This window comes from Onychomys torridus, chromosome 23, assembly GCF_903995425.1.
Source record: "Onychomys torridus chromosome 23, mOncTor1.1, whole genome shotgun sequence".
NCBI lineage: Eukaryota > Metazoa > Chordata > Mammalia > Rodentia > Cricetidae > Onychomys > Onychomys torridus.
Window position 1 is genome coordinate 21,428,269 of NC_050465.1, and position 14,955 is coordinate 21,443,223.

A 14,955-nucleotide genomic window follows, 5' to 3' on the forward strand; every position below is an offset into this window, starting at 1 on the left:
TGAGTTCCTGTGTCCTCAAGACTGGGGTCCTTAAAGTGAGCTTGCCCGCATCACCTGGTACCCAGAGTGCTACAGTAGTTCACCTACAGGACTTCTCTGTTCAGTGAGTCTGGGTAAACACAAGACTTTCCATGTCTAGTAAGGTGGGTATGCTGCTAAAGCCCACAGTGCAGCAACCTCAGACCATTTCAGTGTGAGATTCAGTAGGTGTTTCATCCACAGAGAAAGGATTCTGGAAGAGCAATGGAACTCGCTGCCTTTTTTTTTTTTTTTTTTCTGGGACAGGGTTTCTCTATAGTTTTGGTGCCTGTCCTGGCTCTTGCTCTGTAGAACAGGCTGGCCTCAGACTCACAGAGATCCACCTGGCTCTGCCTCCTGGAATGCTGGGATTAAAAGTATGTGCCACCACTGCCCAGCTGCAATTTAGTCTTTTTTTTTTTTTTTTTAAAGATTTATTTATTATGTACACAGTGTTCTGCCTGCATATATGCCTGTGCACCAGAAGAGGGCACCAGATTTAATTACAGATAGTTGTGAACCACCATGTGGTTGCTGGGAATTGAACTCAGGACCTCTGGAAGAGCAGCCAGTGCTCTTAACCTCTGAGCCATCTCTCCAGCCCCACAATTTAGTTTTGTTTTGTTTTTTCCCAGAGCTGAGGACCGATCCCAGGGCCTTTCACTTGCTAGGCAAGCGCTCTACCACTGGGCTAAATCCCCAACCCCAATAATTTGGTCTTAATAGAACATTATACAGGAAAAGAAAACAGTCACCAGGTGACAGAGATCAGGTGAAATCAGAGAAGCAGGTTTGTTACAGATCAGCCGTGTGCTACTTAGCTGAGTGAATGGGTAGCAGGTTCCTTGCAGTGAGTCTTAATCTCATTAAAGTTTATCATTAGATCTATTTTTTTAAAGATTTATTTATTTATTATGTTTACAGTATTCTATTTGTATGTATTCCTGCATGCCAGAAGAGGGCACCAGATCTCATTGCAGATGGTTGTGAGCCACCTTGTGGTTGCTGGGAATTAAACTCAGGACCTCTGGAAGAGCAGTCAGTGCTCTTAACCTCTGAGCCATCTCTCCAGCCCTAGATCTATTTTTTTTTTTTAATATTAATTTGAGATTCAATCCCCAGGAGCTGGAGAGATGGCTCAGTGGTTAAGAACAGTGGCTGCTCTTCCAGAGGACCCAGGTTCAATTCCCAGCACCTATATGGCAGCTTACAACTGTCTATAACTCCAGTTCCAGGGGATCCGAGATTCAATCCCCAGAACTACAAAAACAAATGAAGGAACAAAACCCATTTCTTTATGCTGGGTGTGGTGGCACAGATCTATATTTCCAGCACTTGGAGGGGAGAGGCAGGGAGACCAGAAGTTCAAGGTCATCCTCCCCTGCCTAGGGAGTTAGAGGCCATCACTAGCTACATGAGACTGTCTGAAAAACAAAAAAAGAAGTTAAATTCTTCCCAGAAGAACACTGGGGGTCTTATCTTGCTGTGGAACAATCCTTTTCTACTCTATGAATATATATTACTCTCATGGCTTAGTAAAAAGCTGACAGGCTAGTAGCTGGGCAGGAAGTTAGGTGGGAAAGCCAAATTGAAAGGGATGGGAAGAGGGAGGGTGGAGTCAGGAGACGCCAGACAGCTGCTGAACAAACAGGACAAGTAGAAAACAAGGTAACAAACTATGAGCCACATGGGTTAATTTAAATGTAAGAGTTAGCTAGTAACAAGCTTGAGCTATTGGCCGAGTGTTTATAATTCATATTCAGCATCTGGGTCAATTATTTGGGACTGGGTGATTGGGACAGGAAACATCTGTTTACAATATCTCACAAAATTACATTTTGTACCAGAATAGATTTAGATCACATCATCTTATACACTGGAACACAAGGTCTCTTGAGTTTCTATTATTTGAAAGATGGTTGTTCTGAGAATAAACAGTTCTCTGGCTTCTACGAGGTGAAGATATTTCTGGTATCCTGTACTGGAAATCTGACTTTCTTGCCTCTGCTCCCTGCAAACAGTGTCTGGACACATTGATTTCTCATCTATCATTACTGTTGTTGGCTGTCGCCACCTTTAGTAAAGGTCTGAGCTATAAACACATAGGATATGGCAGCTCTCACTGGCTCCTTTTCTCAGTCCCTATGTCCCAAAACTCTTGGGAGAGGAAAATTGATGGACCCAGGTTAGGCCAATTCTCTGCCTCTGCCCCACCTAAGGGGAAGACAGAGGAGACCATGTGGTGATATTTTAATTATGCTGAAATGTGATTTTATTTGTATGTTAATAAATAAAGTTTGCCTGGAGATCAGAGGTCATAGGGAGCCAGGGACAAGCAGTCAGGCAGTAGTAGCCAAAACCCTTAATCGGATCACATGGCAGGCAAAGTCTCTGTGTGGTCAAGGACACAGCTAAGCGTGGTAACACAAACCTTTCATTCCAGTACCAACCATAGAGACCAGGAGGTCTGCATGGACAGGCAGTGATGAGGAAATCATGTGGCTGGGCTTAGAGCCAATGAGAAAGTAGAACAGGAAAGCAATAAAAACACAAGTCAGACATTAATAGGTCTCTCTCTAGGGGTAAGCTACCGCTGGTGGTAAGCTAAAGCTAGGTGGCTCTTGCTCTGATCTCCTTGGCTGTAACTCTGTATTTGGCTCTGTGTTTCTCATTTAATAAGAATTTTGTCTACAAGACCACAGCCAGCACAATGTCCTTAAAGAGGCATCTGGAAGGGAGGCAGTGACAGCCACATGCCACTCTGCCTTTTTCATACACAGGACGACATGTGTAAGACACTGAGGACATTACAAATCACATAGTGGATTCCTGATATATCATGTAAGAGCTGAAGTTATATGTTAAGTTTTAATTCCTATGATCCATGAAACAAAAATGACTCTGATCTGGAAGCCCTCTGCCCGAGGACAAATAGTTCCTGAAATGCTGGAGGCTATTGTTTATGGGGATAACAAGCCACATGTTTCCACTCCCTAAACAAGATTGTTTGACCCATCTGCACCGATGTGCTTGGTGTCACGTGGTGGGAGGTTCATAGGCAGGAAACGTATCATACTAGCCCCTAATTGGACCTGATGGGAAACACAATGAATTATGGGTTTTCTTTCTCAAGCTCTTGTCATATTTTATTCTGGGCCATTTCCTGGGAACCTGAGTATGGACGTGGCCAGAGCCCATCCACCTGGCCAGTATTTAAAGCTTCCTTCAAATTTGGCTCTAAAATGTGGTAGTGGTCTTATTTTTGATCAGTGGGATTAACAAGAGGAACCGTTAAAGACAAAAAGTATTCATTGTCACATGTCAAATCACAAGAAGGAAGACCTCATTGAGGAGCATTGTGATTGGTGTGCAATGTAGGAGAGAGGTTTGGTTCAACTCCAAATACAGCCTGGGCAAATGGGGAAAGGTGGAAGTCACGGGGGATGTGGTCAGCAGAAAGAAGCATCGGGTTTGGTGGGGCTATGGTTTAGACATGTGTGGTGGTTTGGAGGAGAATGGCCTCTATAGATAGGCTCATGTGTTTGAACACTTGGTTCTCGGTTGATGGAACTAACTGGGAAGGATTAGGGGGCGTGGCCTTATTGGAGGAGGCAGATCATCGGGTATCATAGAGAGGAGAAGGCTTTAAGGCTTAGGGTTCAAGAGGTGAGCTCTCATCTGCTGCTCCAGCCTCCTGCTGCCACCTACTTCTGCTCCACCATTATCACTCTCAAACTGTAAGCCCCAAATTAACCCCTCCCTTTAAGAGTTGCCTTGGTCACAGTGTTGATCGCAACAACGAGAAAAGGACTGATACAGCAATAGTCATGAAGCTCAAGTGTTGGGGCTTGGGTCATGACAAGAGGTCTTTAGACCACTGGGCTGAGCCCATAGAGGGGATTAAGGTAGCATCTGTGGTGTCCTTGGCTCCTGTAACAGCAAGGTGCTATAAGAGCAAGTTTGGCTCTTGGTCACTCTGCCCCACTTCAATACACGGTCTATCCCTCCCACATGTGCTCTGTCACAGTGCATCTGCCACTAGACCCTTGAGTTAGGGTCTCTGTTGCTGCAACCAAACGCCATGACCAAAACGCAAGTTGAGGAGAAAAGGGTTTATTTGGCTTACACTTCAGCATTGCTGTTCATCACTGAAGGAAGTCAGGACAGGAACTCAAGCATGGTAGGATCCTGGAGGCAGGAGATGATGCAGAGGCCTTGGAGGGGTGCTGCTTCCTGGCTTGCTTCCCATGGCTTACTCATCTTGCTTTCTTACAGAACCCAGGACCAGCAGCTCAGGGATGGCTCCACACACCATGGGCTGGACCCTCCCTCATTGATCACTAAATGAGAAAATGCCTTACAGCTGGATCTCATGGAGCCATTTCTTCAGCTGAGGCTCCTTCCTCACTGATAACTCTAGCTTGTGTCAAGTTGACACACAAAACTACCCAGTACAACCCTCAACACAGCTGAACCAATGCCCGTGTACCTCCAGAAACATGAGCTACATAAACGTCTTCTTTTTGTAAACCCACCTACTACGGGTGTTTCAGTACAATAAGAACAATGGACTATTAGAGCCAGGATGGTGGGGACTCTGGCTACACCAAGCTCAGAGGATTCTTCATGAGAACAGGCAATAGTGGAAAGACAATGAGACTCGACCCATCTCTGGGGACAGGGCTAGTTAGCTAACTTAGGATTCTTTGCTAAAACTAGATATAACAAGGAAGCCCATAGAAGGGCCCAAGAAGCATTCAGGAACCTAACTAAAGTTAGAATCTTTGTCTCTCTTCACCTCATTCATCTTTCCAAAAGTTCAGCAGTTTAGGACTTAGGTGGAGGTCTCTGGCAGATGTGTTCAGGACTTTACTCTCAGCAGCAGGGTCCTTCTGAGCATTCCCAGGCTGCACAGCCATCGCCTCACCTCTCTGCCCCACAGAGCAGGTGGCATCGCAGATCGGAGGCTCAGGGCACTGGGGAACAGCACTCGCTCTCCTTCACACTCTGCACAAGGGTGACCATTTCGTTAAAGATTCTTTCTTACAAAAAAAGGTGACAGAAAACTCACGGATGTGTGAGATTGTCTCTTGGTCCCAAGGGCCTAACCTACATCACTGGCTGGAATCTAAATGCCTAAACACATGGGCTTTGTGTTCAATTGTGAACAAAGAAAGGTTTGTAATTCCAGCAGAAACAAGGACTTGAGGCTTCGAGGAAAGAGTCACATTCAACTTGGCCTTTGTTCAGCCATGCTATGCCGATTTCTCTCCTCTCTTCCCTCAAAACTGTCTTCTCCCTCCCCTTTGTGTTGGTTTGAGTTTAAATCTTGTCAGTGTTTCTAGGATTGTCAGATACTAGAGGCCACTTTTTCAAAAACTGTATGTGAGCGTTTTGCCTGCATGTATGCCTCTTTAGCACATGTGTCCTAGAGACCACCGCTGACATGACTAGGACTGGAGACCCAGACAGTTGTGAGCCACCATGCGGGTGCTGAAATCAAACCCTAGGTCCTCTGGAAGAGCAGTCAGTGTACTTAACTTCTAAGCCATTTGCTCCAGTCCAGAGGCTACTTTTTTTTTTTTTTTCTGAGCTGAGGATTGAACCCAGGACCTTGCACTTGCTAGACAAGCGCTCTACCACTTAGCTAAATCCCCAACCCTAGATACCTTTGTTGTTTGTTTGAGACAGGGTCTCAAGTACATGAGATTGGCTTTGAAGTTTGAACTTTGTGTGGGGGGGGAGGGTGGCCTTGAACTTCTGATTCTTCTGTTTCAGTCTGGCTCGGCACTGTCCCACATCCAGCTTACCACCTGCTTTAGTGACTTTCTACTGCTGTGACAAAACATCATGACCAAAAAAAAAAAGAATAGAAGAAGCCGGGTGGTGGTGACCCACGCCTTTAATCCCAGCACTTGGGAAGCAGAGATCTCTGATCTCAGAGTTCGAGGCCAGCCTGGTCTACAGAGCGAGTTCCAGGACAGCCAGGGCTACAGAGAGAAACACTGTCCCCAAAACCAACAGTCAAACAAACAAACCTACATGATGTGGTGGTTTGAATGTCATTGGTCCCCCACAACCTCACAGGGAGTGGCACTATCAGGTGTAGCCTTATTGGAGGACATGTGTCCCTGTGGGGGCGGGCTTTGAGGTCTCCTGTGCTCAGGATACTGCCCAGTGTGTCAGTCGACTTCCTGTTGCCTGCAGGATGCAGCAGTCTCAGCCCCTGTCCGCCTGCACACTGCCACACTCCCAGTCATGATGATAATGGACTGAACCTCTGAAACTGTAAGCCACCACCCCAAGTAAATGTTTCCTTTGTAAGAGTTGCCGTGGTCATGGTGTCTCTTCACAGCAATAAAAAACCCTAAGACAGACAAATAAACTAAAATAAGAAAGAATTTAATCTGAGATTTCATAGTTCCAGGGAGTTGGAGTCCACGGACCATGATGGCCGGTGGGAAGCTGGAAAGCAACAGGCAGGCAGGCATGGCACTGAAGCAGTAGCTAAGAATGTACACCCGATCCACAAGCATGAGGCAGAGAGAAAGCCAACTGTGCCCTTTGAAACCCTAAAACCCATCCCCAGTGCCATACCTCTTCCAACAAAGCCACGCCTCCTAATTCTCTCCAAACAGTTCCACCAACTGATGGTCAAGCATTTAAACATATGAGCCTCTGTGTGTGTCATTATTTTTTGTTGGTGGTGTTTGTTTCAAGATAGGGTTTCTCTGTGTAAACAGCCCTGGCTGCCCTAGAACTCACTTCTTGAGAGAAAACTACTCTCTGTCCTTCTGAGACCAAAACAGGAAAAATATACCTTGCAGGTTAAGAGTTCTGTTTGCAACTAAGACAGTTAAGAATATGTTCCTGCTTGTCCTGTGTGTGTTTAATCCATCTGCACTGGATGTGCTTGATCATGTGTGGGTGGGAGGTACACGGACAGGAAATACATCAGGACGTATGCTCGCCCCTGATTGGACCTGATGGGAAATACGGTGGCCTTATGGATTTGCCTTTAATAAGCCTCTGCCAGGTGTTCTGGGAATCCAGAGATGGACCTGGCCAGAAGCCATCAACTTGGCCAGTATTTAATGAAAGCTTGCTTCAAATTTGTCTTTAAGTTGTAGCAGTGGTCTGTAGGATACTCCTCTGGGCTCCTTCCCTTCTCCTCTACATTACTTCACCTTCTTCTCCCCTCTGAAGGAGGGTATGGAGACTCCAGGCCTGGGGGCTCCAGAGTACTCACAGTACTCACTGTCTCCCTTGGGTGTGCCTTTTCTCCTGCTAATCTACTGCTACTTCAGAGGGCAGACAAGATCAATGGGGTAAGGATGGTGGATCGGCTGGTCAACCCATGCTCCCAGAGGGCAGATGACCGGGAGAGAGCTTGCTGGCTCTTGATATCCACTGAGGAGCTGAGGAAAGTAAGTCTCGGCCCACCCATGCTCTGAGCTGTGCTCTCTCCCACCCTGCTCAGTGGAGCCACCAGGCTGAAGGGCAGGTTGGGTGCTGACATACTGTATAGGAGTCTCTGAAGTGTGCCCCAACTCTGCTTGTTAGTAAGACACTTCACCTCTACCCAGGAGTCCCCCCCACCCCTTCATGGGAGCAGAACTGCCACTCTTCGAAGTTCCTTCCAAAGTCATCCATAAATGGGGAGTAGTGATGCAAGCCTTCTTTAATCTCAGCACTTGGGAGGTGGAGGTGGAGGATAGGAAGTTCAAGGTCATCCTCAGTGGAGGCCAACTTGAGTGGGGAAGAAAAAGGAAGAAAGAATAGGTGCCTATTGATATGGAAATCCACTGCTGCACACAGCACCCTTCCCCTTCACCCCCTCCGCCTCAGACTCTGTGCTTTGCATACAGCTGGAGCCCACCCTCCCAAGCCACTGAGCCAACTGGTGCTTGGTGGGACAAAGAAAGGCGCGGCCGCTGCCAGAGCTGCAGAATAAAGATTTAGCCCATCACAAATGGTCCGGACCCCTATTGTCCTGCCACACTCTTCTGACTTTTAAATTTTAATTAACAAAGCTGAACTGGGAGGCCAAGTCTCTGTCCTCAACTTAACCTGTCTCAAATTCCATGCTAACCTGCAGGAACATAATAAAAATAAAGTGATCAAAATAAAAGCTATCAGAGGTCATCACTTTATAAACCAAGCCTGTGCCCCTCCCACCCCATCCCCCCATGCATGCAGTCACAGTCTCCATGGAGGGCTTCTTAGTATGACTTTCAAAAGCACTTTCAGCCTCTTCCTTGGGGAGGGCGTGGGGATGCCTCCCAGCTTAAATGGCTCCTCACAGAGGCAGAAGTTTCTGGGGCCTGGGGAGCTCAGTCATTGCCTATCTGATGGGTCCCAGGACCCCAGCACCCTCATTCATCATATGATTAGCTTGTAGTCCTGGGAGGTCAGGAGCCCAGCTGCTGTTGCAAAGACAAAGGGTGTGGTCTCCAGTCTCTGCCAGTCTCCAGGCTGACAGTGGGGGCTGTTCTCCTTGGTAAAATCCACAGGAACCAGAGGAGGAGACATTTGGTAACTCTGTGAACTGGTACAGGCTGACCTTCCATCCTCACCCGCAGCCACTGCGACCAGCCTCCAGGTTTCCAGTCTTTCCAGTCAGTGCCACAGATTCACCTCAAGTTTGATTGTCACTGTATATTATTTAATTCGTACTAATAGGTAAAAAGGCAACGTGAGTTATGTGCTTTGGTAAAGCAATGGACACTAAATGCTCATTACAGTACGATCATGAAGCTTGTATGTGTGAATAGTTAATAGTTACCTTTCTCTCTCTTGGAATTATGGCAAAGCAGCCTTTCCCAAATAGACAGAGTAAACTGCTGATTTAAAGGTGTCTGTGTATTCACCCATGTACCTATTCAGTAACATCACTGATAAACAAAATCACTGTTTTATCAGGCAAGTCACTCCCCACCTCCCTCCCTGCCTCCTTCCTTGGCAGACATGATCAATCAATCATCTGACAGCACCCATTTAGACACTCATTGACACCCTCAGGACACACCTGCCTTCAATCACATCCCGATCTACCGGGAGACTGTCCAAGAAGTAATTACAACACACCCCAACCACCAGGCCTTAATGGGAACAGTCTACACTTCCTTTCCCTGCCCCACTTTGCCCACAGAGCCTGGCTCACAAAGCTAGCTCTTCTCTTGTACTGAATCAGGATTATTAAATAAAAGAACAAGTACAATACTCAGGAGGCAGAGGCAGGAGGATGTCTGTGAGTTCCAGGCCAGCCAGAGCTACATAGTGAGACCTTGTCTCAAAAAACAAATAGAACAAAGAAATAAGTCAACAGATGAATGAAAACATAAAATGGTCCAAATAAGTATGCTTTGATATGGGTATGAATATTTCTCTGAAATTGGTTCAATTCAATTACACCATACATTATAAAATATAGAAGTTCACTATTGTTATTTTCATAAATTGATAAGGAATTATTTTGAAAAGCAAGGAGATTATATTTTGTAATAACTAGGGTTAGTCAATTGTATTGGTGTGAATTTTCAATATTCAAGAGAACCATCTAGCTGGGTGGCGGTGGCACATGCATTTAATCCCAGCATTGGGAGGCAGAGGCAGGCGGATCTCTGTGAGTTCGAGCCCAGCCTGGTCTACAGAGCGAGATCCATGACAGGCTCCAAAGCTACAGAGAAACCCTGATGGTTATGATAAATGGCACTGGTGGTGGCACTGGTTACTGGTGGAAAAGTCACAGGCCATGGCCACGACTACCAGAGTTATAAAGAGCTTTATTAGAAAGAAAGAGGATAGGAAGGAGGAGAGCCAGGCCTGGACAGAAAGGAAGATGGCGGGAGCAGAGAGAGAACAGAGAAAGAGAGTGTTGGGGGTCCGAATCCGGCTTTTTAAGGCGGGGATTGCGTGACCACGAGCAAGTGCCCACTGATGATGTAAGGATAAAAGCCCCTGAGCTGTACATGTACAGAATCCTAACAACCCTATCTCGAAAAACAAAACAAAACAAAAAAAAAAGAAAAAAAAGAAAGAAAAAAAGAAAGAACCATCTACGTAACCTGTAGAACCAGAAGCCAGGGCCACAGTCCCCACTAAAGAACAGGACACTCCTGGGTTGACAGTGTTTTGCTGCAGAAGTACCCTTTTATTTTATTATTTTTAAAAAATTTTTAATGATTTACTTTTATTTTATGTTCATTGGTACTTTGCTTGCATGTATTCTGTGTGTGTGAGGTTATTGGATTCCCTGGAACTAGAGTTATAGTTGTGAGCCACCATGTGGGTGCTGGGAATTGAATTCAGGTCCTCTGGAAGAGCAGCCTGTGCTTTTATCCGATGAGCCATCTCTCCAGCCTGTTTTTTTTTTTTTTTTTTTTTTTTTTTTTTTTTAAACGTTTTCTTTTTCCAGATATCGGTGTTGATTAATGTCTATCGGGAGATAATGCTCTGAGCAGGCAGATTCACTAGAGCTGATAGGACAGAGTCCTTGTTCTGAAGTCCTGTAGGATGCCTGGTGAGTCATTTGCATGCTATTAAAAAAAAACCAAAAAACCAAAAACCTGCAAAACTAGTCTGTGGTAGGGGAGGTCGGTGGCCTCTCAGGGTAGTTAAGCAGAACTAGAGAGGACTGAGGTGTACCTGACCTTTGTGTGTTTTGATAAAATTATATAGTGTTGTGTTAACCCAACTAAAGGGCAGGAAATACTAAACAAGACCTGACCTTTATTTGTTTATTTATTTGCTTGTGTGTGTGGTCCCGCTCCTGACACAGCTTTCACACGGAAGCCAGAGGCCAAACTGTGGGCGTTAATTCTCTTCCTTCACCAAATGGGTTCCAGGATTGAACTCAGGTCTGTAGCAAGCACCTTTACCCACCAGGCTAGCTCAAGATTTAAAATAGGGAAAGCTCCTGAGTGAGTGAGACTCTGTGCTCAGTTCCCAGCGTTGCAAACAAACCAATGAGGAAAGTGAATGAATGAATGAATAAATGAATGATGAAGAAAGCATTGTAGATTGCCTGAACTAGTACTTAAAGGAATACGACAACTTTTAGCAACTAGAGCTGAGAGGCTTACCCTGTCCTCTGACGGTGGTGGCGCACACCTTTAATCCCAGCACTTTGGAGGCAGAGGCAGGCGGATCTCCCAGTTTAAGGCCAGCCTGGTCTACAGAGCAAGTTCCAGGACAGCCAGGGTTACACAGAGAAACCCTGTCTCAAAAAACCAAACCAAATAAAAACAAACACAACAACAACAACAACAACAACCAAATCCTTATCCCCTGGACACTCAGGATTATGCTTAGGACCCAAACGGATACCCGAGTGTAGTCCCAGTTAGTTGGAATAAAGACTTTCAGTTGCCTTAAACTGTGTCTGAATGGTCATCTCGGGTGGGCTCCTGTAACAGATGATGCACATTACACAGTGGTGCAGACAAGGAAAAGCAAACACCTGAAGGGAACCAGCTTCTGGACCTTAAAACAGGCTGTGGGATGGTGAGGAGATAACATCATCGTGGTGACTTTAAAATCCTAAGACAGGCTCTTGGGCCACTTGGAGTCTTGGAGTCAAGGAGAGAAAGGAAGGGAAGAAGAAGACTCAGGCGGGCTCCCTCTGCCTGAAGCCTGGGGCAAGGCAAGGAGTGACCTCCAAACAACAAAGCCAGGCTTGTGTTTGAACAGAGAAGTCGCGGTCTGGGGCTCCTGGCAGGCAGGACACCTGAGAGTCTCCTATCTAGGACTGGGGGGTGCTTGGGGACTCTGTGTTGCTTCCATTGAGTGTTCTCCTTATGAAATCCGACCTTTCTTGGAATGTAAGCACAGGTTTAATGCCAGTGGCAATGAGCCACCATGAATGATGCCAGACACAGAACGCCCAGTCATTTGGCTCTCTGGGGCAGGCAGTCGCGGCTAGGTTGGGGTGCTGCAGAGGTGCTGTGTAACTCAGGACATTGCTTTCCAGCTGTCCTCCGCCCCACCTGGAAGAGACCTTCTAGGTGCCCTGTCCTTGGCTCACCCTGTAAGAAAGGAGTCCTGGGATGACTGCCCAGGGGCTGCACACACAGGTGTGACAGGAAAATGGTCCTCACAATGTTTCTTCCCCCAGGCTATACTCAAAGCCCTACTTCTGAGGGAGAATGGCCCATTTCCCGTCTCTGTAAATCCATGTGAGCCTGAAGACCAAACAAAACTAAGGCACAACCATAGAATGCCAAACTGCTGCTGGGGCTCCTTTTCAGCAAATCCTCAATCATATGGTGTGGTGATATTTTATTTATGCTGAAATATGGTGATATTTTATTTGTGCTTTAATAAATAAAGCTTGCCTGGAGATCAGAGGGAAAAAAATCAGCCATTTTAAGTAAACAAAGAAGTTAGGCAGTGTTAGCACACGCCCTTAATCCTATCACTTGGCAGGCAGGGATCTGTCTGGATGTCTGTGAGTTCAGAAGAGTACCAAGATATGTAAAGAGCTGCTATAAATCAACAAGACAAAGAAAAGCACTCAATAGAGAATAGGAGAAATGTGTTAAAGATCACAGTGAGGGCTGGGAGTATAGCTCAGTAGTAAAGTGTTTGCTTACCCTACAGGAAGTCCCAGAATAAAACAAACAACAAATAAAAAAACGAAACAAAACCCAGTAATGAACAACAAAAAGCATAGTGAGATGCCACTATCTGCCTATCAAAATAGGGAAAACTGAAAAGGAGAAGAAGCTTCAAGTTAATAAATTATATTTATATGATTAATAATTATATTTATTTCATTATTATTTAAATTTACATGATAATCAAATTATAAGCTCCAATTTAAATGTTTAAGTAACCTCATTATTCAGCTAGTGGCTTGATCATTATTTTTGTTACATAATAATTATTGCAATAACATTACATACCATCAACTTAATTACAGAATGGACAGTATACTCATACAATATGTACTGGTACCAATATTGTAGGAAATGCCTGTCAGTTCTGATGCATACCCATCGTCATCACAAAAAGAACCAGAATGATATCAACTCTAAACGCCTCTAATATGGGATGGGGGAGGTTATGGTTTATTAGCATGGTGGACACTATGGCATCTGCAATCTGACAGACTTTAACTATCATCCCCATGATGTGCAAAGCCAGTGATCTCACCTCTGGGTGGAACCATTGGGGGAGGCTGTAGGGGCAACCATTGAGGTCTGGATGCTTATCCGGGTCTCAGGGAGAGTCACTGAGAAAAACAAAAGCTATACAACCCATAGTTTATGTCCTTTTCACAAACAATGGGTCAGGTTCTACAGTTGGTTCCCCAATCTGAACAGAATACCAGAAAACTTCAGGGCAGTCTAGTCCTGAGCCTCTGGTGACATCGGCTGTTCTGAGGCAAGGGAACTTCCTCCTAGTGAACCCAGCTCCTCACCCACCTATTGTGCCTGCTTCCTGTTTGCCCCCCCACTCCAATGTGGGGCTTCTCTTAGTGCTCCAAGTCCTCAGAAGAGAAATTGGGACAAACTTAGAGTCCCTTCCCTCCCCTCTGAGAACATTCTGTGGTTAGCTGGCATCAGCAGGACCCTAATTCTATCGTGTGCACTGGCCCGGGTTTCAGCCTTCCAGAAGTCACTCAACGTCCCAGTTTCCCTCTCTCAGCCTCTTCCCTCCTTATACAGAGCCAGCTCAGTTTCCTATGTGAACTCCTTCCTCAGCCTCTCAGAAAATGCTGGTATACAGCTGTGTAGACATGACCTCTGGGTCAGCCCGCTGGCTCCTTACCCATCACACTCATTGCTGGCTCCTTTCCTTCACTGCCCCTGAGGTGTCTCTTATGGTTGCCAGTCACCTCTAAGTGCGGCCCTCAACATTTCAAACGTGGCATGCCAGACGGCTCACAGAAGTTGAAACGCTTGCTGTGCAAACGTGAGGGCTGGAGTTGGGATCCCTAGCAGCCACGCAAACGTTTGAGGGGCACAGGCAGAGACAGGGAGATTCCCTAGGGAGGCCAGCACGCTCTTGAGCTCTGAGTTTGGCTGAGAGACCTGGCCTCATTGAATAAGGTGGAAGAGCAGAGGATGGCTTTGCACATTAGCCTTGAACCTTCACAAGCATTTGTTCCCCTTCCCCCATGACTTCACATATGCACACACACCACACACACGCAAACAGAAAAGGAAGGAAAGGAAAAGCGAATAAATGCCAGGTTCATTTAGTAATAATATACAGTTTGTCTGACACAAACTTGTCTACCTGCTCTTGGGAGGCTGAGAGGCAAGAGCAGGTAAGTTTGAGACCCTTCTGGGCTGCAGATAGGCAGACCCTGCATGGAAACAGACAAGCAAACACACACACACACACACACACACACACACACACACACACACACACACACACACACACCCTAAACCCCAACAAAATACAGCTGTCTTCCTTAAATAGTATTTAGGGAAAAAATACACTTTGCTCGAAGAATTATCTTTAAGATTATTGTACACTGCTGTTTACTTCTAGAATTTTTTTCTTTCTCTTTTTCTCTTTCCTTCCTTCCTTCCTTCTTTTCTTCCTTCCTTCCTTCCTTCCTTCCCCTCCCCTCCCCTCCCCTCCCATCTCTCCCTCCCTCCCTCTTCCTTCCTTCCTTCCTTCCTTCCTTCCTTCCTTCCTTTCTTTCTTTCTTTCTTTCTTTCTTTCTTTCTTTCTTTCTTTCTTTCTTTCTTTCTTTCGAGACAGGGTTTCTCTGTATAGTCCTGGCTGTCCTGAAATGCAATCTCTAGAGCAGGCTGGCCTCAAATATCTAAAAATCTCCTGTCCTATATTAGGACATCTTCCCTACATTCAAATGGAACTTATTAGGTAAAATTATGCTAAAATCTAGGCTACAATAAAAAAAAAGCCCACATGATCCTCTTATTGATTATATGTAATTCTCAACAATGATTTTCAATT